This window comes from Symphalangus syndactylus, chromosome X (genome assembly GCF_028878055.3).
Source record: "Symphalangus syndactylus isolate Jambi chromosome X, NHGRI_mSymSyn1-v2.1_pri, whole genome shotgun sequence".
Taxonomy (NCBI): Eukaryota; Metazoa; Chordata; class Mammalia; order Primates; family Hylobatidae; genus Symphalangus; species Symphalangus syndactylus.
The window spans coordinates 137,722,978-137,746,960 of NC_072447.2; the positions used below are offsets into that span (position 1 = coordinate 137,722,978).

The 23,983-nt window shown below is 40.6% G+C and overlaps 1 protein-coding gene and 1 non-coding gene across 3 annotated transcripts in view; both read right to left on the reverse strand.

The window, feature by feature from the left end:
- The window catches only part of PLAC1 (placenta enriched 1), a 201,761-nt gene extending 180,159 nt beyond the window's left edge, over positions 1 to 21,602 (reverse strand). The window contains exon 1 of one of the 2 annotated variants that reach the window (XM_055267644.2): positions 21,504 to 21,602. The gene's annotated coding sequence lies outside the window, so the exon portion shown is untranslated. The remainder of the gene's footprint in view (positions 1 to 21,503) is intronic. The other variant, XM_055267643.2, reaches the window with a different exon arrangement.
- Positions 17,513 to 17,653, reverse strand: LOC129476492 (U4 spliceosomal RNA). The gene has a single exon (XR_008654935.1). It is a non-coding gene; the product is annotated as a U4 spliceosomal RNA (small nuclear RNA).
- Positions 21,603 to 23,983: the final 2,381 nt, after the last annotated feature.

A 23,983-nucleotide genomic window follows, 5' to 3' on the forward strand; every position in this document is an offset into this window, starting at 1 on the left:
CTGTTTCTGTTGTCACCTTCTAGCTGTTGTCATCTACAGGCAGTTGTTAGTGTAAAAAGAAAGAAGAAGGAAAGAAAGACAGAGAGAAAGAAAAGAAAACAGAAACAGAAAGACAAGAAAATAAAAATGAAGGCAGAAGTGAAATAGCGCATGTTTCACAGCAGGCCACTCTAGGATGGCCACAACAGTGAATTCTTCAGCAAGAAGAAAAACCATGCTCAAGGATTTGTTTGAGAGGGATAAATGTGAAATTACAGGACAAAGAGAAAAAAAAAATCCCACCTAGAAGATGTAACAAGAAGGGCAATGTTTGTGAGGCCAGATAATAACTAACTGACTTGAAAAGAAGTCAAAACATTAGGTAATGCAAAATTCTAAGCCTGAAACCTTGACTCTAACATATATTGCATGTTTTTTCCTAATTCAGTTTTGTCTGTATGACATTCCGGCCAAATGTTCTAACCAAAAGCCTTTGGGGAAAGACTGAACATGAGACAATAGTTCATAATTCAATTCCATCAGCATTCACCGAATGCTTACTATGTGCTCCACTTTCTGTTTGGTGCTGTGGGGAATGTGTAGAAAGCAGAAAATACAGTCAATGCCTGAAAGAAGCTTGTCATTTTGTCGGCGGGCGGCGGGGGGCGGTGGGGAGAGAAGACTTCCAAACATAAAATAATTAAAATAATTTAATTAGAAAATAAAGACGTAGTAAAGAACCAAAAGAAACATAAGTTACAGCGAAGATGTATAGTTCAGGCAAGAATGAATAATTAAACACCATAAAAATTCTGAAAACAGTAAGAAGAGGTCTGCAGGATACAAATAAGGTAGCCTCCTGGGATGTAGGGACAAGGCCAGCCAATGTCACTCTCTGAAACAAGAAAAACTCTAGCCATTGATGCTATTAAGACTAGGGTACTATCTCAAAATCAGCAAGAGACTGAGAGTGATTTCTAAAATCTCAACCATAAGGGATCAATTTAAAGGGCTAACCAATACAAAATAAGTTATCTTGATGTGGTTGTGACGAAAGTTTTTGGTAACCGAACGTGAATACTGAATAAGGACATCTGGATTGTAAGACATTCTCAGCAAGTGTGTGGCATTGTTTAAGGAAGAGGACATAAGTTCTTTAGGCCATCAGAAAGATACATTTTGGGCCAGGCGCGGTAGCTCACGCCTGTAATCCCAGCAATTTGGGAGGCCAAGGTGGGTGGATCACCTGAGGACAGGAGTTCGAGACCAGCCTGGCCAACATGGTGAAACCCCCATCTCTACTAAAAATACAAAAATTAGCTGGGTGTGGCACATGCCTGTAATCCCAGCTACTAAGGAGGCTGAGGCAGGAGAATTGCTTGAACCGGGGGTGGAGGTTTCAGTGAACTGAGATAATGCCACTGCACTCCAGCCTGAGCAACATAGAGAGGGACTCCATCTCAAAAAAAAAAAAAAAAAAAAGAAAGAAAGAAAAAGAAAAAAAAAAGATATATTTCGGATGGCACCAGAGGAAACAACCTAGATGCTACTCTTCTCCCCACTCCCTTCGTTATGATTCCTTAAAGAATAGTGGATACCCTAGAATCATATCAGGTGGCCCCGCCACTTATTACCCACATAGCCTTGGGGACTGACTTCATTTCTCCAAGCCTCTGTTGCCACTGCTGTAAAATGGGAATTATCATAATACCTGTCCCCGCTGGGTTATAGTGAGGAGTCAATTAAGTAATACATGTCGAGTGCTTAGCACAGAGCCAGCCACATAGCAAGGGCTCAGTATATTGTTTTTGTCAATCAGAATAACCTCCTGATTGTCACTAAAGGCTAGATAAACTACTTATGAGTTTTGGCTTTGGACTCAGATCAGAGTCTACCTGTTGACTCTCTGTGCTCTGCTATTTACAAGCTACGTGACTTTGGGCAAACCAGGCGGTTGGTTATCATTATTTTTGCGGTTTGTTATTTTTGTACTACCAGCCTGGGTTCCTAGGTACCTTGATACTGGGATTGGAAGTTAGAGGACACAAGCATTTCAGGTCCTGGAAAGACACATACTCCTTGTCATTGAATAAATCGGTGTTCCAGATTACAGTCTCTTCTGAGTCCAGTGTGTGTGTATCAGTCTCCCAGAGTCTCCACTGGGTGATCTGGGAGTTCCTGTCTCAAGGACAAGCCAGCCTCTCTTGTCACCATCTACCTTCCAAAATGAGAAAGCTTTTGGCTCATAAAACTAGAAATCCAGAGGCACATGGCTTCAGGGCCGACATAATTCTGTAGCCCTGGTTCCTTTTCCCCACTCTTCTCTTTGTCCTGGCCTCCTCCCCCAGTTGACTTTACCCTCAAGCTTGAGTGAGATGTCTGCAGCAGTTGCAGACCTCACACCCATGTATGACAACATATGGAGTGATAGAGATCTCTTTCTTAACAATGAGAGCTTTCCTCAGAAACCCACTGCAAACTTTCCTTCATCTGTCATTGATATGAATTTAGTCATATGCCCATTCCCAAGCCAATCCTTGTAGCGAGGTATAGCTGAAAAATCCAGGGACGTGGCATTACCAAGATTGGCTCAGACTAATCAGGCTCCACCCACTGGAGCTGGAAGCAATCCCCAAAACTATACTTATGTTAAACAACGTAAGAGGTAAAATGGATGGTGGGATATCAAACCACAATGGCTACCATCTTAAGCATAGGAGATCTGTACTTCTTAATGTTACAGATAATGAAAAATAACCCTAGCATAAATAACTGGCCAGTCCCTGAAAGCCAGTTGAAGTTAAGGTCTATCTCAGTGACCTCTTTGGAACTATAGTCATATCCGCAGTAACAGGAATGTCACTGCCTGGAAAAACAGGGTCCTTTTCTAAAATGGGCTTTCCCTTCTGGCCAGACTCCTTGGTCCAGAACTGCAGTTGATAGGATCTTTGGGAGAGGTTTCCTTGGCCTTTTGTTTGAATATTGTGCCCCCTTTATGATTCTATACATGAAAAGGAAACCAGCCCTTTCCAGCTATGTCAGGACCCTGATTAATGCCTCAGTAGCAAGCACTACCCAAACCACAGTGAGTCCAGTTCCTTCCTTTCCCAGAAGGAAGCTAACATGCTCTCCCTTTGTTGCAAGGTGCTGAGTTAGAAAACACCAGCATTAGTTTCAGAGGGAGGTAAGTAATCCCTAAAATCTGTTCCCCTCCCCACCTCTCCCTTGTTTTTGTTGAATTTAAAATGAATTGGCTTGAGAATTGAAGATTCACCCAAGCCAAGATTGAGGATAACACACATTGACACAGGCAAAGCCAGATTACTTGCAGTGCTCAGTGTGACACTCTGCTCTGGAGGGTATACAATCAAAGGCTTGTGGCCTGAGGTTCAGTTCCCATCATCAGCTTCCTCCTTGACCTGTTTTTAATTTTTCAAAACTCCCACCCCTCTTGCAGAATAGTTTCACTTCCTTGCCTGACCTCTGCTTTGTCTCGCTGGGCAGGTTGCCTTGTTCTCCTTCAGCTGGCCAGGCTGGCTGGCTGCCTCATTGTCCCAAGAGACAGGAAGGCACCCTTTACATCTCTCTGCTGTTGGTCCATTTTTACTGCCTTTCTGGAGTTAACATCAAGGACTTTAAAAACATCTTGGTAAAGGCAGATGTAGAGGCTAGATAGGATTGTGGTCACCTTGGCCCTCATTTTTCTTGCTGCTTACAGAGTAGGAAAATTGAATGCTGTTTTTGGACTTGACCCAATACCTCTTCTGTCCAGAAAGCCCATAACTCACTCTCCAATGACTTGTTTGGCTCCACTGGCCATATCACGTATCATATATTATAGATGATATATCACAGTCATTGGCAAAGTTAACTGATGCCCAGGCTCCACTCACAGATCTCAGCATCGAGACTGCCAGAGGTAACCATACATTAACATTAGTGAGACATGGTGGGCTGTTAAACCAATCTGCACAATTTGAGGTGAAAGGGTGGAAGTGAATAGACTTCCAAGTCTCTTGGATTAGTATCAGTATAATTTCTTTTGGACTGTAAATACTTCAAAAGATCGTATTTTCTACATTGCTTGGATTTTGTTTTTCAAATCATGTGAATATTGTTTACAGAACATTGTGCTCAATGTTCAAGGGGCTACAAGGGTTTCAGTAAGGGATACAGGCCACATGCTTCAGAAAAAATAAAAACAGCCCAAGGCAGTATATGCTAAGAGGAATGGTATAGAGTAGGCTATGAGGGCGACAGAAGCACAGAGGACTTTATCCTTAGTTGATGTGTAACAGCTTAAACTCATTTCTAAGCATTGCCCTTAGGCCTTCTCATTCAGGACAATGACATACTCTGGGAGAGGTGGGGTGGAACATCACCGACCACCTAGAGTTAAATGAAACCTCTCATTAACCCATGGCCAATCGGCACCAAGAGCAGCCTGTTTAGTTGCTTGTTTCCTGTGGCTAACACCTGCCTATCCAGGAGGCCAAAAGAGCATATGCCCAAAGGTTTGTGTGGCAGCTTGCATTCTGATGGAGAAGAGAAGATAAATGAGGAGGGGGTGGGGAAAGTGGTGACCTGACCTCCCTGGGAAACACCCTGCTATATTTCGAGTTGCCTGGTCACTCAGCTTAATGATTTTAAAAGAAGACATTATTTTGTTCAGTGGCCTGTAGTGAAGTTTGCACTCTGCCAAGGAAGAGAAAATATATGTGTGTGGGAGTGGGGAAATGGTAGGGACCTCCTTGGGAAATTCTCTGCTAGTCACTCAGCTTATTAATTTTTAAAAGAGACATTATGGAATCAGAAAGAGAACCCTGGCCTGAGAGTTAGGAAACTTGCTGTGTGGCGGGCCTGTGAGCAGATGCAGGGAGAACATCAGCCTCTGGGAACCCCAAAGAGGCATTCATAATGATGATAATGCCACAAACATTACAATGTACACCACTTAACACTTTTCAAAGCACTTTTGCATTCACTACCATAAAATCATAGAATATTAAGAGCCAGAAAAGGACTTCGAAATTATCCAGTATGGCTTCCCACCCTAGACAAGAAGCCCTGTGAGAAAGCCAGCTTAGCAAGTAGCACGATCTCCATTTTATAGAAAAACAAACAGGATTTAGAGTTTAAGGCCAAGGTGATCCAGTCAGTTAGTGACAAAATTGGCCTTAGATACGCTAATGCCAGGTTCTCTCTGTGCTATCACATGTCTCTTTTGTTTTTAAAGGTACAGTTTCAGCTGCATGCAGTGGCTCACGCCTGTAATCCCAGCATTTTGGGAAGCCGAGGTGGGCGGATCACTTGAGGTCAGGAGTTGGAGACCAGCCCGGCCAACATGGTGAAACCCTCTGTACTAAAAATACAAAAATTAGCCGGGCATGGTGGCAGGCGCCTGTAATCTCGGCTACTCAGGAGGCTGAGACAGGAGAATCACTTGAACCCGGGAGGCGGAGGTTGCAGTGGGCCAAGATCATGCCACTGCACTCCAGCCTGGGCGACAAGAGACAGACTCCATCTCAAAAAAAAAAGTACCGGTTCTAGTCACCTTCTGGGCCTTACCATGTAAGTTTACATCTAATTGTTCTCGAATTGCTTTAGAAGCTTCAGATCTGTAAACCCAACTAGAGTACAAATCTTTGAGGGCCAGATTCATATCTGATACTGCTACTGAATCTCCTGTCTTCTCCCCACATCACCAATGGTAAGGGATCTTGGAAGATATTTAACAAATGCCTGGATGAACAAATTGAAATTCTAAAATTTCTGAGTGACTCCTTATCTGTTAGAGGCATGCCAAATTCTACTTTCAGCGTTTTATCCTCATCTTTGAAAAACTTAATTTGGTCGTAGCTACCGGGGTTACTCAGGCAGCTTGAATTACTCTGGTATCAGGGTTTAAATGAGGGGAACGTCTTGATATTTTACAGCAGATGGATGAAATGACTGGCAAGGCAATTACCTAGGTCTGATATTGGCAGGTTGAGGCTCTAACTTCTGTTTTATTTCTCTTTAAATCCCTAGCTGGAACTATAGAGACTGGAGAAGTCGTATTGTCCCTTTCTGGCCACAGGAACATATTGAACAAGACACATTTTGCTTACTTTAAATTTTAATGTTAGAAGAAGAGTTCTCATCAGGGTTACTCACTGTCATGGGTTTTTGACATGAATCAGCCTTTTCTAAGAGTGTTAGGCTGCAATGAAAACAAGAATCAGGCTGGGCATGGTGGCTCACACCTGTATTCCCAGTGCTTTGGGAGGCCAAGGCAGGAGGCTCACTTGAGCCCAGGAGTTTGAGACCAGCCTAGGCAACATGATGAAACCCTGTTTCTACAAAAAATACAAAAATGAGGCGGGCTTGGTGGTGCCTGCCTGTAGTCCTAGCTACTCGGGAGGCTGAAGCATGAGGATTGTTGAGCATGGGAGGTAGAGGTTGCAGTGAGCCAAGATCGTGCCACTGCAGTCCAGCCTGGGTGACAGTGTGAGACTCTGACTCAAAACAAAACAAAACAAACAAACAAACAACAACAACAAACAGGCATGGTGACATTTGCCTGTAGCCCCAGCTACTCGGGAGGCTGAAGTGGGAGGATCCCTTGAACCTGGGAGGTTGAGGCTGCAGTGAGACATGTTCAGGCCACCGCACTCCAACCTGGGCGACAGAAGAAAACAAGAACCAAATGCCTACACAGAAATATCCACAGGACTGACAAGGTAGCCAAAGAGTGCACTCGTTTCTGAAGTTAAAAATTTGAGCTTGTTGAGATATTTCTATCAAAAAAATCAAGATTTTAAATTGCTGCCTAATACCTGGATTTTAAAGAAAACTCTATTCAGTTCATAATTAATTCTTTTCGTGTTATTAACATATAGAAAAATACTAGCTGATCAGTTTCCATTTCTATCTGCTCATTCCTTTAATTTTTCTCCTTTCCCACAAATAGAAGCTGTATTGCAATAAGCATATCTTGCCCCTGGCCTCCATTCCAAGAACATCTGGAAAGAGTGTTAGTTAAATAGCAATGGGCTTACACAGTGCTATAACTTTTCTAGCTATAAGGAAGCCCCCACCATCTCCACTCCTATCACCAGAGAGGCGTGGGTGAGCTACCCCAAAGCTCTTTTGCTTGGAGAACAAGAGGAGAACAAGCAATGGAATCTTGCAGATAACCCTAACCAAACACCACCCAGGCAGAAGGGCCCTAACCTGTCTGGTGAGATTCCTCTAAATACATTTTATACTATCAAGGCTTAAATTCATCAGAAAAAAAAACCAATGGAATTTATCAGAAAATGTTTAAGAGAGAGTAACAGAGCTGCTGGGATATACTCAAACATAACTTTCTAAGCCTAAATTGCATAATATCCTTTTTCCAGATCCTTTTAGTTTGTTTCTTATTCCAGAAAGAACCTTATATGGAATTGCACGCATTTGGCTCAGTACAAATTTGGCCCATGTTGAGCCTCTTAGACTTGGCCCACCACAAACTCATGCTGTCAACCACAGTTTGGTTCCCATCACTGCCCAGTTGTTCCTGATATACCGTATGCTGTGAATATCCCAATCTTTCTCCTTGGGCCCCCAAATCTTCTTCCTCTCAAGTCTCCCATTTTTAGTAGATGAGCCTGACAATTCGGTTGCTGAAAACATTTACGCTATGGGTCTGAACTCCCCTAGCTATTGGAGATGTGAGAGCATCTCTCATCAGATGGAGATTTTTCCTAAATACTAAGTTACTGCCTCCTACTCTGCTCTAGAATTCATCTCTTCCCATTTTCTTTTTCTTTTTTTTTTTTTTTTGAGACGGAGTCTCGCCCTGTCGCCCAGGCTGGAGTGCAGTGGCGCAATCTCGGCTCACTGCAAGCTCCGCCCCCCGGGTTCACGCCATTCTCCTGCCTCAGCCTCTCCGAGTAGCTGGGACTACAGGCGCCCGCCACCACGCCCGGCTAATTTTTTTTTTTTTTAGTAGAGACGGGGTTTCACCGTGGTCTCGATCTCCTGACCTCGTGATCCGCCCGCCTCGGCCTCCCAAAGTGCTGGGATTACAAGCGTGAGCCACCGCGCCCGGCCTCTTCCCATTTTCTTACTCCCACATTTATTTTCTCCGTTTAGACCTCTGCTGTCCTAGATAGTAACCTCTTGCCACGTGTAGCTATTTAAATGCAAATGAATTATGATCGGGTGCAGTGGCTCAAGCAGGCGGATCACCTGAGGTCAGCAGTTCAAGACCAGCCTGGTTAACATGGTGAAACCCTGTCTCTAATAAAAATACCAAATATATATATATATATATATACATATATCTCCTGGCGTGGAGGCACCACCTGTAGTCCCAGCTACCCAGGAGGCTGAGGCAGGAGAGTCGCTTGAACCCAGGAGGCAGAGGTTACAGTGAGCCAAGATCATACCACCGCACTCCAGCCTGGGCAACACGGCAAGGCTCTGTCAAAAAAAAAAAAAAGAAAAGAAAAAGAAAAAAAATGTAAATGAATTATAATGAAATAAAACTAAAAATGTAGTTTCTTGATTGTGGCAGCCACATTTCAAGTACTCAACAGCCACGTGGTGCTAGCGGCTCCCGAATGGGACGGTGCAAATGTATATAATTCCCATCATCGTGGAAAGTTCTAGTGGACAGCACTGCTCACCAGGGACCTCTGATTTATTTCCTATCCCATTGTCTCTTCAATCTCATGCAGACAACTGCATCACCATCAACAACAACAATATCAACTGCTCTACAAGTGACCCTCCTACCCTTCTAGCTACCAGTCTCTAGAATGCTGCCAAACTTTTAGAATGAATGCTGCATTCCTTTCTTGCTCCTCTGCAATCTGACTTCTGACCTTCTCAACAGAAATAAAGCCACTAAAGACTTTTGGGGTATCTTCTACCATTTTATTTTCATTCATCACCCTCCTAAAAATGTCTCCTCTCTATCCTGTTCCTCCCATCTCTTGTCTCTGGCACGCTACCATTGCTGAAGAAGTGTTGGTTAAATAAGACAATAAGCTTCCCTCCTTGATCATTCACTCCTCCAGGATCTTTCATCCTACATCTCCCTTCTGTTGCAAAAGCCCGGTCCTCTGCTCTTCTTTTGTCAGCCCTTCTCTCATGAGCTCATCTTCTCTCACTTGCCTTTAACTATCTGCTCTGTATAAAAATGGGTCTCAGTTTCACAACTCAAGCTGTCAATTTCTCACTTCCATGACTAGCATTACTGGAGAGCACCAAGAATAAATGTTTGTATTATTAATGACTGCTCCCAGTGATGCAAGGAAATCTGCTCTCCAACCCAGTTAATTCCTATGTCCCTTGCAAAACTGTCAGGGCCAACTCTGTAGAAGTTAACAGTGCTTTCCTGTGAGGCTGCATTGTGAGGCGATTTCTGGGCTTGTGAAGAGTTGGGGACTCAAGGGGGCAGAAACAAAGGCTGCAAGATGAAAGACATGGGATGGCTCTGGCCAAAGGAACTTTGTCCATATAACAATTCTGCCACAGTCTTTTCTCAGGACTAGTTTCAAAGTCTCAGGATGATATAGAAGTTTGTTTTTCGTTTCATTTCTTCTTCGTTTGTTTTTTTTTTTTTTTTTTTTAGAGGGGGAAGTGGGTTAGTAACCTCCACATTGCCTCTTCATTGAGAACTACATAATAGCTATAGATTAAAATGGAAAACCCGTCACTTTCACAAGGGCAATATCATGCAATAAGCCTGCAGCAAATTATACCTTGGTGTTACATGAAGGAAGTTGACAGGACAACACTTTCTTTCCCTTCTCAAAATGAATGTAGAAAGTACACTCTAACCTTTACCAGCATATGATGTCTATAACTAACATGAAGGAAAGTCAGAACTTTTTTTTCTCCCCTTGGCTTTTTTTTTCGTTCAACATACACATTGCTCTGCTGATAAGAAAGTTAAGAAAGTGGGTAGGTAGAAATATACAGCTCATTCAACTAAATGAAAATTAATGTAATGCAGACAACACAGTGCAGGCTGCTTGATTTTGTTACATTTAACTTAAAGACTACCAGGCCCTGACAAACATCCTTGAAATGCAAATTCAACATTCAAAACCCACAAGTCACACTAAGAGCACTGGGAAACAGGAGAAATACACACTGGACAGATGCAGGCAGTCCCAAAGCTCGGTGATCTTTTACAGCTAGAAGGTCAAGGCAGTTATTTCACAGTGATTTGTATGAAAAGAAAAACAAATTGAAAAGAGGGCATTCATGTATATATGAGATAATTGACATAGCAAAAATAACCCCCAAAGTGAGCATTTACTAGGCAATTTAGGTTAAAATGGTATAAAAGGCAGATTGTTTGGGCCAGCACATCCGCCTTTCTTGCATTTAAAGATAATTTGTAGATGAAGAAACTGCTCTCTTTAAAAAAAGAAAGAAAAAGAAAATCCTCCTCCACAAAGCCTCCTTTCCCACAGCCTTCTACCAAACAGATTATGTTGCTAGGTAAACATAAGCTACCAACAATTTCTGTACCAATATATATAGCAAATTGTACTTGAGAGGAAGCTTGCAAGCTTATGAGACAGATGGTAGATTTGTGTTGTGGCCTGAGAAACAATTGTGTTTTGGTAAAATGAGCCACTGCAAGTCTCCCTGACATTTTCCTAGCCTAATCGACATTGACTTTTCATGTCACGAAGTTGCATGAAAGAGCGGGATCATGTAGAAAAGCAGATAAGCATCAGAAGCAATGGCAAAGATGATGCCCTTTTAGAGTTGGAATCATCATCAGTTTTAAACTTTGCTTTTAAATATAGAATATATACAATAACAGCAAAAAGTAAACCAACACAGCTCCTAATGTATCGCTCAGACCTGCCATCTGGGCTGGAGTCAAATTTAATAAGCCCAACGACATCAACTCTACTTCTCCAGCACTATAACTAATCTTAGAAAGGCTGTTTAAACAATCAGGGGCGGGAACGAGATGGTATAATCTTCTGTGAACTGGATGTAACTGGAGAATATATCCATGCTTGTTTAGATTTTATAAAAAGAAATTTCGGAGACTTGAGGTCCTTACAGCTCACATTTCTCATCCAAACTAAACTGTTATTTGTTTAATAAGCAACTGGTTCACAACTGGACTTCAACTGTCCCACCACATCCTGGAACAAAGTGTTGAATCACACTCAGATCCACACTGACATCTGCAGGTAATTGAAACAGGACTTCTGTGAATTGATTTCTCGACTCGGGAGTCTCAAACCATTCGCCATAGTGTGCTAAACCATAAAACTTCAATATCCTGGATGACACAAAATATTTCTTTAAAAAAATACTATCAATGTTGAAGTGCTTCCATAGACTAAAATATTGCATATAGCATCTGAGTTCCATCACATAGAAAACCCCACAAATACATAGCTGTCTCTGCCTGGCGTAATTATGGTGATTTTTATTTTCACTTTAAACTGTTTTCTATTTTTCATTACTTTTCATATATTATCCAATGAGCATATGATACTTTTACAATACATTATGGCAAGGTTGCTACCTAAATTTTAACCTCAAACTTTCTGTTGTCTCTATCAATTTATATTCACATTAATCAAAGCTTTAACAAAATCCAGCAGAATATTCTTTTATTGTAATAACTGCTGCTATGCAGCACACTTATTTATATAGGCTATCAAAACTCCTAAACATTCACAAGATAGGGAGTAAATTCAAGCTGCTTTAGGCTAATACATGTGATTTTTCTACAGTGCCTTTCCACCGAGCAAAATTTTAAAGTAACATTTATTGGATCGATCTATAATTACAGTACTAGAAAAAAATGGAATCTGCTACCAAGAGACTCCTTTTACAATGACTGTCTAGGGGGAAGCCTACTTTTCTGGGCTTGTAAAACTCAAGTAACTCGCTCAACTTCTGAGGTAAAAGTCAACATAGATGGAAGGCTTTATTCTATGTGTTGAAAATTAGATGTAATAGAAAAATCCATCAAGGATTTCTAGTGGTAGGAGAAAAAGGGGCAATTTCTTAAGGGCTCATTAACAAATTCAATCAACAGGCACTCATAAACAAGCTGTCTTCCAATTTACAAATGTGCTACATTTCAAACATTTATTGTTCTATTTTTTTTTTTTTGGTGCCTACAATGCATTTTCTTGAAGAGACAAAATTACGCTAGTTAGAGTTCCAATTTGATTCACAAAAGTAAAGCTAAAATACTGTAGGTTTGCAGTGAAACGGTAGGAAGCAGTTTTAGCAATAAGATAAATGTTAGAATGACTTTAACAATAAATTATTTTTCAGTTTTCTTATTTTGGTGCATAAGAAAGTAATTTTAGGAAGATAAGAAAGCAGTCCATTTTAAAGCACTTCAGATGCTAACATCCAATTTATCATGTAAATTTGCAACTTTTCTTATTTTTGATCTAGGCACACATTTTATGAGCATGGGCCATGCTGAAGGTTTTACTTTAGCTAGCGTGTGGAAATTAGATGGAAATTAGGGAGAAAAAATAGGAGAGAGAGTTTGCCATGGAAAGTGGGCAAGAACTCAAAGAGAAGCGGGGAGAAAGAACTACAGAAAACATAGATTTAGATTCAATTCCTTGCCTCCACGTTACTCATTCACTCATTCAACTATTAAGTGGTAGCTCTTATTGGTGAGTATAAGTACTCTGTAGTTTGTTCATTGATTTGACAAATGTTAATTGAGCATTTACTTTGTGCGTGGAGCTGGGGATACCAGTGTGAACAAGATAGTCTTGGTCACTATTCTTATACATCTGGTAACTAGTATAGAAGACAGACATTAAACAATCACTGTAATTACAAGTCAGATAAGTGCCATAAAAGGTGAAGCCCAGGGAGATCAAGGAGTGCCTAAATGGGAGAACTTAACCTAACCTGGCATTGCTCCTCCTCTCCAAATGATCCAGATGGTCAAGCTGACTTTGTATTTTTAATATATTTGCATCTCTTACTATGTGTGAAGTTGAGTATCTTTTCATACATTTAAGGATCATTTGTATACTTTCTTCTGTGAACTGTGTATTCATGTTTTTGCCCATTTTCCTCCTGAGACTTTTTAGCCTTTTTTCTTTAGATTTTAAAAGTTCTTTATGTGTTTGGGATATTGGCCCTTTATTTATACATACATTATAAGTATTTTCTCAGTTTCATCATCTTTCTTTTTTTTTCTTTTTTGAGATGGATTCTTGCTCTGTCACCAGGCTGGAGTGCTCTTGGCTCACTGCAACCTCTGGCTCCCGGGTTCAAGTGATTCTTCTATCTCAGCCTCCCAAGTAGCTGGGACTACAGGCGCCTGCCACCACGCCTGGCTAATTTTTTGTATTTTTAGTAGAGACAGGGTTTCACCATGTTAGCCAGGATGGTCTCCATCTCCTGTCCTTGAGATCCACCCACCTTGGCCTCCCAAAGTGTTGGGATTACAGGCATGAGGCACCAAGCCCAGCCTTCATCATCTTTCTTTTGACTTTTCCTATCTGATTTTTGCCATGCAAAAAAAGGTTTTTACTTTAATTTTTATGTACTTGAAAATACTTATCATTTTATGGCATTTGGATTTGGAGTCATATTTTAAAAGGCTTTCCCCACACCCAGATTATAAAGAAATTAATCCACGTTTTCTTCTAGTGCCTATATGGTTTTATTTTTTTATATTTGGACCATCTGGTACCTATATGGTTTTTTTTTATTATTTTATCTAATAAGCTCCATTTGGAGCTTATTCTAGGGTACAATGTGAAGTATGGGACCAAATTACCTTTTTATCCAAATGGCTATCCAGTTATGCCAATAGAATTTATTTAAAAAGTCCATCTTTGCCCCAGTAATAAATTGTTTATTAAATATTACATTTTCGGCCAGGCGTGGTGGCTCACGCCTGTAATCCCAGCACTTTGGGAGGCTGAGACAGGTGGATCACGAGGTCAGGGGATCGAGACCATCCTGGCTAACACAGTGAAACCCCGTCTCTACTAAAAATACAAAAAATTAGCTAGGCGTGGTGGCAGGCACCTGTAGTCCCAGCTACTTGGGAGGCTGAGGCAGGAGAATGGTGTGAACCCGGGAGGCGGAGCTTCCAGTGAGCCGAGATTGCGCCACTGCACTCCAGCCTGGGCGACAGAGCGAGACTCCGTCTCAAAAAAAAAAAAAAAAAGATTACATTTTCATATATACTTGGGTCTATTTCTGGACTTTCTGCTTTGTTTTGTTGATCTGTCTATTCAGGCACTTGTCCAATAATGGTAACAGGTTGTAACACATTGATTAATTTTAAAAAAGAATTTGAAGTGACATGAAAAACGAAGGGGGTCAGCTTCCTTTACAGAAAAATGGATAGCTAATAAATGTGGAAGGAACAACAGAATTGGGAAAACATACCTTTGTAGCCACTGTGTTAAAAACTAATTCAGATAGGGATTATAATGAATGCTAAAACTATCAGATGAAAATTGTTGGGGAACAGAACATTTACATGGTCATACTTTAAATATATTAATTTAATATTAATTACAAAGGAGGAGAATGTGCCTTTACAATGGAGAAATCTGGATTACACTACTTTGGCCAAGTGATCAAACTTGGCAATAGGACAAATTGACATTGTATACCTCCTGACATGATGCAATGGAAACCACCTATGTGGTATCTTTGCCAAAAATGTTTAACCTGAATATATTCATGAGGGAACAATGTGACAAATCCAAATTATAGGCCATGATACAAGATAACTGGCCCAGAGTCTTCAAAATGAATATTTCATGAAAGATGAAAAAAGTGGGAAACTTTTATATGAAAGACTACTAGAGATATGACAAGTACATGAATTTGTATGACCTTTGATCCTGAATTTGGGATCCTTGATTGAAACAAACAAAAAAAAGCTCTAAATGACATTATTGGGGCAATCGGGAAATTTGAATATGGGCTATGAATAAAATAATATTCTGTCAATCTTAAATTTCTTGGGTGTGCTAACAAAATTGTGATTATGTAGGTAAACACCCTTGTCTTTAGGCAATACAGGCTGAAAAAGTGTCTTGATATCTCCAACTTAATGTCAAATGGTTCATAAAATATGTATATATATATATGTATGTGCTATGTAGTGTTATATATATGTATACACACAGAGAGAGAACAAATGTGGCAAAATGTTAACAAGTGTTTAATCTTCATGAAGGGTATATGGGTTTTTATTGTACTATTCTTTCAACTTTTCTGTAGGTTTGACTCTTTTAAAATAAAAAGTTGCAGGATACAAAATCAATGTACAAAAATAATTAGCATTTCTATATGATGGCCAATAATGATCTAGACATGAAAGAAAAGAAGGCAATCCCATTTACAATCATTACAAAAATAAAATACGTAGGAATAATTTCAAACAAGGAGGTGAAAGATCTCTACAAGGAAAACTACAAACACTGATAAAAGAAATTGAAGATGACATAGACAAACGGGAAAAAAATAACCCATGCTCATGGGTTGGAAGAATTAATCTAGTTAAAATGACCACATTGCCCAAAGCTATCTATAGATTCGATGCAATCCTTATCAAAATACCAACATAATTCTTCACAGAATTAGAAAAAACAATCCTAAAATTCATACAGAACAAAAGAAGAGTCCAAGTAGCCAAAACAATCCTGAGCAAAAAGAAAGCTGGAAGCATCACATTACCTGACTTCAAAATATATTGCAAGGCTATAGTAACCAAAACAGCATGGTAATGGTATAAAAACAGACACATATACCAATGGAACAGCATAGAGAACTCAGAAATAAAGCCACATACACAGCCAACTGATTTTTGACAAAGCCAGCAAGAACTTACCCTGGGGAAAGGACACTTTCTTCAACAAACAGTGCTGGGAAAAATGAATAGCCACATGCAGAATGAAATTGGACCCCTATCTCTTACCGTATACAAAAATCAACTCAAAATGGATTAAACATAAGACTTGAAACTATAAAAATACTGCAAGAAAACCTATGGAAAACTCTCCTGGACATTGATCTAGACAAAGAATTTATGACTAAGACCTCAAAAGCACAGGCAACAAAAACAAAAATAGGCAAATTAAACTAAAAATCTTCTGCACAGTAAAGAAAACAATCAATAGAATGAAGAAACAACCTGTTGAATGTGAGAAAATATTTGTAAACTATTCATCTGACGGGGACTTAATATCCAGAATATACCAAGAACTCAAATAATAGGAAAACAACAAATATTCCCACTAAAAAATGGGAAAAGGACATGAATAGGCATTTCTTAAAATAAAACATACAAACAGCCAACAGGTATATGAAAAAATATTCTACATCGCTAATCATCAGATAAATGCAGATCAAAACCACAATGAGATATCATCTTACCCCCATCAGAATGGCTACTACTGAAAAGACAAAAAATAAGAGATGTTGGTGAGGATGCAGAGAAAAGGAACCCTTTTTTTTTTTTTCTTTGAGACAGAGTCTCACTCTGTCGCCTAGGCTGGAGTGCAGTGGCGCAATCTCAGCTCGCCGCAACCTCCACCTCCTGGGTTCAAGTGATTCTCCTACCTCAGCCTCCTGAGTAGCTGGGACTACAGGTGTGTGCCACCATGCCCGGCTACTTTTTGTATTTTTAGTAGAGACAGGGTTTCACCATATTGGCCAGGCTGGTCTCAAACTCCTGACCTCATGATCTGCCCGCCTTGGCCTCCCAAAGTGCTAGGATTACAGGCATGAGCCACCAAGCCCGGCCAGGAACTCTTATACATTGTTGGTGGGAATGTGGACTAGTATAGCCACTACGGAAAACAGTATGGAGATTTCTCAAAAAACTAAAAATATAATTACCATTTGATCTAAGAATCCCATGTATCTACCCAAAGGAAAAGAAATCAATATATCAAAGGGATACCTACACTCCTATGTTTACTGCAGCACTATTCACAATAGCAAAGATATGGAATCAACCTAAATGTCCATCAACAGACGAATCGATAAAGAAAATGTGGTACATATACACAATGGAATGCTATATGGTTATAAAAAAGAATGAAATCACGTCATTTTCAGCAACATCGATGGAACTAGAAGTCATATCTTAAGTGAAATAAGCTAGGCACAAAAAGACAAATATTTAATGTTCTTACTTATATGTGGGAGCTAAAAAGCTTGATCATATGGAGATAGAGAGTGGACAGACAGATAACAGAGACTGGGAAGGGTGAATCGGGGGTAGGGAGGAAGATGAAAAAAAGTGGGTTAAAGGGTACTTACAGATATACACTAAGACAGAAGGAATAAATTCAGTGTTTGACAGCACATTAGGTTGACTATACTTAACAAAAATATATTGTACTTGGGTTATGGCCACCCTAAATACTCTGACTTAATTATGATGCATTATATACGTGTAACAAAATTTCACATATACCCCATCAATTTGTACAAAAAAAATAAAAATTTTAAATTATGAACTTCCATTTCTTTTTTTTCATTTCTATTTTTAGTGTAGTCTCCATACTGACTGTCAAAAAATGCCAACGCCAACTATATTTCAAGCCATCATGCCGGGGTATTGGGAAAAGTTTTCAATTAGCAATAATCAGTCCTCAGATAAACCTCACTGGCTATGATGCCGTCACTGCACAAAACTGAACTTCTATTTCTTTAGAGTTGAAAAAAAATTACAAAATTTTCAGTTTAATTTGGAAGTCACTATCAAACATAATAAATATATATACCTTTTGACCTAGTAATTCCACCCCTAGGAATTTATCTGACATATGTTCAATGTTATTCATTGCAGCATTGTTAGATAATAGCAAAAGACTGGAAGCAATATGTTTCCTTCAATAGGGGGCTGGCAAAATGAAATAGAATAAAAAACAAAGAAGCTCTTTGTGGACTAATATGAAGTCATTTCCAAGATACAGTGTTAGGTTAAAAAAAAAAAGGTAAGGTACATAACAATACCTATAGTATTGTATTTGATAGAATAAATGGCCCCAGCTCTTCCCCTCCCTAAGCCCATACACCCTGCAATGTGACTTTGCAGCTCCTCACATTCCTTGAATCTGGGCTAGCTAGCCTGTGGCTTGCTTTGGTCGACAGAATAAGACAGTAGTTATGTTGTGCCAGAGCCAAGTCTAGGCCTCCAGAGGCTTTCTGTGCTTCTGTTCTTGTGGAGTCCTGACACTACGATGAGAACAAGCCCAGACTAGACTGCTTGTGGGTAAGAGACCTCATGGAGTAGAGCTGAACAATCCCAGCTGAAGCCATTCTAGACCAGCCAATCCCCAATTGACCCATCAACTGACCAGCCAAGATGATCTGAGCCTGGCCCTGAATAGTAGATACTCCCAGCTTACCCATAGGCTCATGAGAAAAAATGAATAATTGTTTTAAACCACTTAGGTTTTTGAGGGGAAAAGGAGAGGGAGGTCATGTAGTAATCACTCATACAAATATGCTGCCATTTGTGTAAAATTTCAGAAAAAAAAGAATATATAGATGGATTTGTTTACATATGCAAACTTTCTCCGTAAGGATGCATAAGAAACTGAAAACACAATTGCTCTGGGGGAAAGGAGCTATGGCAGCTAGGGGATGAAAATGGGAGGCAGACGTTTTGCACCTTTTGAATTCTGAAGCACATTAATGTATTGCCAATGGATGAATGAATAAAACCTGTTCCTTTTTACGCAAATATTTTCAGAACCCCCAAATCATCCCTGGCCGGGGCTCGGGGTCGGGGGGAAGGGAACTCTCAAACCCTATTGACGAGATTATAAATTGGTACAATCTTGATGGGGTGGTGGTATGGCTTTAAGCAATGCCTTATAAGAATATGTAAATATATATGCAATATACACACTATCTCTGTTAGAACCTGCCAGAAGCTGGTAACACTGGTTGCTTCTGAGAAAGGATCTGATGGGACTGGAAGTCAAGGGTAAGAGGAAAACTGACTTTTCCCTACATGTCCTTTTTATTTGCTATTTGATTTTTTTACATTGAACTTGTCTTACCTTTCCAAAAAGAAAATAATAAAATGCACATGTCCTCTGACCCAGCAATTTATCACTTCTAAGAATCTCTCCTGAAGAAATACATACAGAAGCAGACAAATTTAAATGAATAACAACATTTACTTGTGTATACTAATAAACTATAAAGAACCTCAATGATCATCATTTGAGGGTTAAATTATGGAATGTTCATACAATTGCTAAAAATGAGCCCACAAACCGACACCTATCTCAGTGCAGAGCATTCGAGAACTTTTGAAGCGCCCTCTAATGCCCACTTCCAGTCATTCACTCTATGAATGATCACAAACGCAATCAACCCAAGTAACCATCATCCAGGTCCACAGAGAACATTCCAGAACTCTTGAGGTGCCCCACAATACCTACTTCCAGTCATTCACTCTTTGAATGCTGACAAAGTGAACCTAAGCAAACATCAGTCAGGTCACATAGAACATTCCAGAACTGTTGAGGCACCCGCAAATGACCACTTCCAGTCATTCACTCTATGAATGATCACAAACTGAATCAACCCAAGTAACCATCGCCCAGGTCCATAGAGAACATTCCAGAACTCTTGAGTTGCTCCCTACTGCTCACTTTCAGCCATTTACTCTCCAGGAATTATCACAAATGAATAAACCCATGTAACCATCACCCAGGTCACAGAGAACATTCCCCCAGAAGATCTAGTTTGTGATACTTCATCAACCTGTATACTTTTTGTATATACATTACATTTCAATAAAAAATCTAAAATATGCATGTGCATCTAGTACAAATATGTTCGCCTATGTATAGAAAAAGATAACTAGGGCTGGGCACAGTGGCTCACACCTGTAATCCCAGCACTTTGGACTTTGGGAGGCCAAGGTGGGTGGATCACGAGGTCAGGAGTTCAAGAGCAGCCTGGCCAACGTGGTGAAACCCCGTCTCTACTAAAAATATAAAAATTAGCCGGGCGCAGTGGCAGGCGCCTGTAATCCCAGCTACTCGGGAAGCAGGAGAATCACTTGAACCCGGGCAGCAGAGGTTGCGGTGAGCCGAGATCATGCCACTGCATTCCAGCCTGGGTGACAGAATGAGGCTCTATCTCAAAAAAAAAAAAAAAAGAAAAAAGAAAAGAAAAAGATAATTAGGTACATAAATCAAACTATTACATTATAGATGAAAATGCTGAAGGGGGAGTATTTTTTTACTTTGCATACTTCTATGAGGTTTCCATTTTTTGTAACAAGCTTTTCTCCTCCATAATTAAAAAAAAATAAAAATGAATAAAGATGAAAAACAATAACAGAAATTAAACCACTGCTATGAGATGTTAATTTTGTCTCTGAGGTATAAATATACATGGTCAGGATTACAAATCCTAGAATTCTTAACCCCTCACCTACAACAGCCACAGCCTCTCTTCCCCTCTTCCTCCGGCATCCCACAGGTCTCCGAGGGAGTTGGATGCTTACAGGGCAGATTCAAAGAAACACTTCACCAGCTAGGGCTTTCACCCCGGACTACTTCAGTAGTCATCAGGGGAACTAGACTAAAAATTCCTCTTGCCCAAAGAAGGCAGGCCTCAGTGATCCAGACTAGAAGCTCCCTTCTCTGAGGGCTGCATGCTGACATTAGCTCTGGAGTTCTAATCACTTTTTTAGTCAGAAGAGATAGGTATGCAAACCAGGCCTGAAGTGCTCTTTAGCCCCACTTTACCTCAGCCCCATTCACGTTCCCCCTAGAAGCTAAAGGAGAGGTTCCTGACCTGTCTTAACACACCTCACAGGAGAAGAAAAGTGCAGAATAGGCTGGGCACGATAGCTCACGCCTGTAATCCCAGCACTTTGGGAGGCCGAGGCAGGCAGATCACCTGAGATCAGGAGTTCGAGACCAGCCTGGCTAACATGGTGAAACCCCATCTCTACTAAAAATACAAAAATTAGCCAGGCGTGGTGGCGGGTGCTTGTAATCCCACCTACTCAGGAGGCTGAAGCGGGAGAATTGCTTGAACCTGGGAGGCGGAGGTTGCAGTGAGCCGAGACGGCGCCACTGCACTCCAGCCTGGGCAACAAGAAAGAAACTCCGAAAAAAAAAAAAAAAAAAAGAAAGAGAGAAAAGAAAAGGGAAAGGAAAAGTGCAGAATCCCAAAAAAGAGGAAATCTAAAAAGAACCCGGCAAGAGCATTCCACACAGATTCCACAGCTTCTAACTTCTTCATACAGACAGTTCCACACACCACCGTGACCCAATACTTTCCTGGATCGAAGTAATTATGTATATTTTAAGATTTGGGCCATATATGGCTATGGATCATTCATACTATCATTTACTCAAGATGTATTTAAATTAAGTCACTTTTCCTTTACTATACGACTTGCCAAGTTTACTGTAATAAAAAGCTTCCTATCACTATGATAAATGGAACATCAGTATCACATGCCACAAACATAAGGTACATATTAGGTATATATTAATAAAGATTACCAAAGGGTGGCACTCCTTGACAGACTCCTCGTGTAAGTTTTCCTCGGGAATGTCTGGAAGACAAGAAGCTTCACCCTCCTCCTAGAGGTGAGAGTGTGTGGTTAACACTTCCCCGGAGATTTACTTTCAGCTTCTCCTATAGGTTCATTCCCTAGTGATTTTCTTTCAGCTTCTCCTATAGGTTAGCACTCCCTGTGGTTTTCTTTCAGCTCCCTCTATAGGTGAGAGTGACTTTCTTTTACTCCCTCTATAGGTTAGAGCGTGGGGTTACCTTGTTCAACAAAATTTTATTGAGTGACTATTCTATTTCAGATAGGATAACGTGGGGTTACTTAGTTTAACAAAATTTTATTGAGTGTTCTATTTCAGATAGGATAGCGTGGGGTTACTTAGCTCAACAAAATTTTATTGAGTGTTCTATTTCAGATAGGATAGTGTGGGGTTACTTAGTTCAACAAAATTTTATTAAGTGACTGTTCTATTTCCGATAGGATAGTGAGGGGTTACTTAGTTCAACAGAATCTTATTGAGTGACTATTCTATTTCAGATAGGATGCTAGCTGCTGAGGATACAGAAGGAGAAAATGGGAGAGTTTGTATTATGATTGAGCAAGGGTTGCGAAAGAAAAGAAGGGAAAAAAGAAAGTCGGCAGATGGACATAGACTATAACATACACTCCTTGTCTCCATCTCCTAAGATTTGGGCCATGTCTGGCTATGGATCATTCATACTATCATTTACTCAAGATGTATTTAAATTAAGTCACCTTTCCTTTACTATACAACTTGCCAAGTTTACTGTAATAAAAAGCTTCCTATCACTATGATAAATGGAACATCAGTGTCATATGCCACAAACAGAAGGCTTGTTTAAGCCACTGCAGTTCAACTTTGGCTCCTTCAACCTCTAACAGTACACTAATGAGAGCCTCCAGAGGACCTTCTAATTTTAAGATCCAGAGGGGAAAAATTTCAGTCCTCATTTCAATTGACCCTGTAGACCACCACTCCCTCCTTATGGTTCACTAGGCCATCCCTTCTTATCTTCAGTCAGCCTCTTTTTTTTTATTGAGATGGAGTCTTGCTCTGTCGCCAGGCTGGACTGCAGTGGCACAATCTCGGCTCACTGCAAGCTCCGCCTCCGGGGTTCAAGCAATTCTCCTGCCTCAGCCTCCCGAGTAGCTGGGACTACAGGTGCGCACCACCAAGCTTGGCTAATTTTTGTATTTTTAGTAGAGACAGGGTTTCACCATGTTGGCCAGGATGGTCTCGATCTCTTGACCTCGTGATCTGTCAGCCTCTTAAATGCTGATACTTGTCAGGATTTTGTCCCTAACCTTCTTGTCTGGATGATCTTCCTGTTTACATCTATAGCTATAGCTTCCACCTACATAAGCTAAAGACTCCCAAATCCCCAAAGAACAAATGAGGTCTGTTTTCCTCTCCAGCCGCATCTCCTATATTAGCAAATTACTAGCATTTCTATAACGGTGCTTTAGTCTCTTCTCACCTGTATCTTATTTCCCTCTACCTAACTCCTTGACTCATGCCGAGCTTGTTCTTCAAGATTCAGCCTTAATGTTCCCTGTTCTGGGAAGCATGGGGGGATGGGGGTGTTCTCCGTTGATGCTCTCCAACACACTCTATCAGTGTGCTTCCAGTCATCAGTGTACCTGACTATTCTGCTCTACTGCTCTCCTTGAAGCCATGCTTTTTTTTTTTTTTTTTTTTTTAGATGGAGTCTCACTCTGTTGCCCGGGCTGGAGTGCAGTGGCACGATCTTGGCTCACTGCAACTTCTGCCTCCCAGGTTCAAGCAATTCTCCTGCCTCAGCCTCCTGAGTAGCTGGGATTACAGGGGCGTGCCACCACACCCAGCTAATTTTCGGAATATTTTTAGTAGCAACAGGTTTCGCCATGTTGGCCAGGCTGGTCTCAAACTCCTGACCTCAGGTGATCCACCTACTTTGGCCTCCCAAAGTGCTGGGATTACAGGCATGAGACACCGTGCCCGGCCAAAGGCATGAAATTAATCTGCATTTACAGTTCACAGCACACAGCTCAATAAATATTTGTTAAATTGATGAAAGAAATTCCCAAGCTGTGAACAGTCAAGCACAGAAGATAAGGAGCTTGTGGTGGTTGGGGTGGGTGTGAACCAGGGATATTTAAAACTTGAGGACTTAGATCCTCTTTCCTTCCTTCCATCCAGGCAGCCAGGACTGGCAGGCCATCAGGGTCAGAGCCAAGGAGATGGATGGGGTTGAGGAGGCAGGCCAGGTAGCCAGCTGGCAGGGTAGGAAATTGCTTACACATAGGAGAAAGGAGTAATTACACTGAGATAAACACTGGAACGAACCCTGTGGTAGTGAATTGGAATCAGAGGTATAGTTTGAACTCATTATATTTATAAACAAATATAGATGTGTATATACATTTACATGGTGTATACATACACGTACATGTGTTTTTCTCTGTGCT